This window comes from Chiloscyllium plagiosum, chromosome 5 (assembly GCF_004010195.1).
Source record: "Chiloscyllium plagiosum isolate BGI_BamShark_2017 chromosome 5, ASM401019v2, whole genome shotgun sequence".
NCBI lineage: Eukaryota > Metazoa > Chordata > Chondrichthyes > Orectolobiformes > Hemiscylliidae > Chiloscyllium > Chiloscyllium plagiosum.
In genome coordinates this window covers 121220780-121224123 of record NC_057714.1, presented here as the reverse complement: position 1 = coordinate 121224123, position 3344 = coordinate 121220780, and the positions used below count along the sequence as shown (strand labels likewise).

The 3344-nt window shown below is 46.2% G+C and overlaps 1 protein-coding gene across 1 annotated transcript in view; it reads right to left on the bottom strand.

The window, feature by feature from the left end:
* LOC122550347 (maestro heat-like repeat-containing protein family member 1) overlaps positions 1 to 3344 on the bottom strand; it is an 81704-nt gene that overhangs the window by 63422 nt on the left and 14938 nt on the right. The window lies entirely within an intron of this gene.

Here is a 3344-nt window from a genome sequence, read left to right as displayed (position 1 = left end):
GGTGGAATGTGTTGGTGAAGTTGATGAATTGCTCAACCTCCTCGCAGGAGTGGGAGGGGGAGTTGAAATGTTGGGCCACGGGGCGGTTTGGTTGATTGGTGCGGGTGTCTCGGAGATGTTCCCTAAAGCGCTCTGCTAGGAGGCGCCCAGTCTCCCCAATGTAGAGGAGACCGCATCGGGAGCAACGGATACAATAAATGATATTAGTGGATGTGCAGGTAAAACTTTGATGGATGTGGAAAGCTCCTTTGGGGCCTTGGATGGAGGTGAGGGAGGAGGTGTGGGCGCAGGTTTTGCAATTCCTGCGGTGGCAGGAGAGGGTGCCAGGATGGGAGGGTGGGTTGTAGGGGGGCGTGGATCTGACCAGGTAGTCACGGAGGGAACAGTCTTTGCGCAAAGGGGTGGGGAGGGAAGGGAAATATATCTCTGGTGGTGGCGGCAGAAATGTCGGCGGATGATGTGATTTATGCTGAGGTTGGTAGGGTGGAAGGTGAGGACCAGGGCAGTTCTGTCGTTGAAGCTGGAGTGGTGGGATTTGACGGCAGAGGTGCAGGACATGGATGAGATGCATTGGACGGCATCTTCTACCACATACTTGCTGCAGTATTCCTAGCCTCTGATCCATCCCTGTACCCATTGTATAGTGACCAGCAAATATCTTTTCAGTTGGGGCAAGTCTGCCTGGCGATAGCTGCTGGTTGAACTTGTGTGTTCACAAGCTGCAAGTACCAAGAGCAGCAAAATAATAAGGGAAACCATCCACAGTTTGCAGACAGAAAGCATCCCCCTCTCTGAGAGATTAGGCACGATTTAGGATGCATCGGATGGGGAAGGAAACTGCAGGGAATGGGCACAATTGAAACATGAAGCTTATTCAAGGAACAGCTATAGCGTGTCCTTGATAAGTATGTTCCTGTGAGGCAGGCAGGAAGTGGTCGAGCGAGGGAGCCGTGGTTTACTAAAGAAGTTGAATTTCTGGTCAAGAGGAAGGCGGCGGCTTATGTTAGGATGAGATGTGAAGGCTCAGTTAGGGCGATTGAGAGTTAAGTTAGCCAGGAAAGACCTAAAGAGAGAGCGAAAAGCAGCCAGGAGGGGACATGAGAAGTCGTTGGTGAATAGGATCAAGGAAAACCCCAAGGCTTTATATAGGTATATCAGGAATAAAAGAATGACTAGAATAAGATTAGGGCTAATCAAAAATAGTAGTGGAAAGTTGTGCGTGGAGTCAGAGGAGATAATGGAAGTGCTAAATGAATATTTTTCGTCAGTATTGACACTGGAAAAAGAATGTGGTTGAGGAGATTACGGAGATACAGGACACTAGACAAGATGGGATTGAGATTCACAAGGTGGTGTTAGAAATTCTAGAAAGTGTAAAAATAGATAAATCCCCTGAGCCAGATGGGATTTATCCTCAGATTCTCTGGGAAGCCAGGAAGGAGATTGCCGAGCCTTTGACTTTGATTTTTATGCTGTCATTGTCTACAAGAATAGCGCCAGAAGACCGGAGGATAGCCAATATTGTCCCCATGTTAAAGAAGGGGAGTAGAGACAACCCTGGTAATTATAGACCAGTGAGCCTGACTTCTGTTGTGGGTAAAGAGATAGGATTTATAATCATTTAGAAAGGAATAGGTTGATTAGGGACAGTCAACACGGTTTTGTGAAGGGTAGGTGGTGCCTCACAAACCTTAGAGTTTTTTGAGAAGGTGACCAAATAGGTAGAGGAGGGTAAACCAGTTGATGTGGTGTATATGGATTTCAGTAAAGCATTTGATAAGGTTCCCCACGGTAGGCTACTGAACAAAATAGGCATGCAAAATAGGAGGCATGAGATTGAGGGTGACTTAGTGGTTTGGATCAGAAATTGGCTAGCTGAAAGACGACAGAAGGTGGTGGTTGATGGGAAATGTTCATCCTGGAGTTCAGTTACCACAAGGATCTGTTCTGTGTCCACTATTTGTCATTTTCATAAGTGACCTGGATGCGAGCACAGAAGGATGGGTTGGTAAATTTACGGATGATACTAAGGTCGGTCGAGTTGTGGATAGTGCTGAAGGATGTTGTAGGTTACAGAGAGACATAGATAAGCTGCAGAGTTGGGCTGAGAGGTGGCAAATGGAGTTTAATGCGGACAAGTGTGAGGTGATTCATTTTGGAAGGAGTAACAGGAGTGCAGAGTATTGGGCTAAGGGCAAGATTCTTGGTAGTGTAGATGAGCAGAGAGATCTCGGTGTCCATGTACATAGATCCCTCAAAGTTGCCACTGAGGTTGATAAGACTTTTAAGATGCACAGTGTGTTAGCTTTTATTGATAGAGGGGTTGAGTTTCAGAGCCATGAGGTCATGTTGCAGCTATACAAAACTCTGGTGCGGACATATTTGGAGCACTGCGTGCAGTTCTGGTCACCGCATTACAGGAAGGATGTGGAAGCATTGGGAAGGGTTCAGAGATTTACCAGGATGTTGCCTGGTATGGAGGGAAGGCCTTACGAGGAAAGGCTGAGGGACTTGAGGCTGTTTTCGTTACAGAGAAGAAGCTTGAGAGGTGGTTTAACTGAGTCATAAAAGATAACCAGAGGGTTAGATAGGGTGGACAGGGAGAGCCTTTTTCCTTCGATTGTGATGGCTAGCACGAGGGAATATTGCTTTAAATTGAGGGGTGATAGCTACAGGACAGATGTCAGAGGTAGTTTCTTTACTCAGTAGTAGAGGCATGGAATGCACTACCTGCAACAGTAGTAGACTCACTAACTTTAAAGTCATTTAAATGGTTATTAGATAGGCATACGGACGAGAATGGAATAGTGTAGGTTAGAAGGGCTTCAGATTGGTTTCACAGGACAGCGCAACATGGAGGGCCGAAGGGCCTGTACTGCGCTGTAATGTTGCGTTCACCACCTCCTGAAATCCCATCCAGCAGAGAAGACAACCACAAACCTGAGGAAGGTTAAAAGACTTTTCATATGATTCATGTTCACCTGATCAACCACCGAATGGAAGGACGACCATCTGCATCACAACACTGCAAATATAATCAGGAGCACTGGGAGGGAAATAACCTGCCACCTTGTCGCCTGGTCTTTGGCCTTTGGAACTTTGTTTACTCGGTCTATATTTGTTGCACCCATGGTATATTGTACTTTGCCTTCATCACATGTGTCTGCTTGTTTTGGGGGTTTAAAGTTGCCAAGATTAGAAATCCATTTTCACTGCTCTTGTTAAGTGTGAGCGATCGTGCTGTCCATAACAAAACCTGGTGTGAAATGTTATTGCCCGAGTAGCAGCCAACCAAGCAAGTTGGTCAATGTGGTACTGTCTTTGAGATTTTAGACATTTTATGA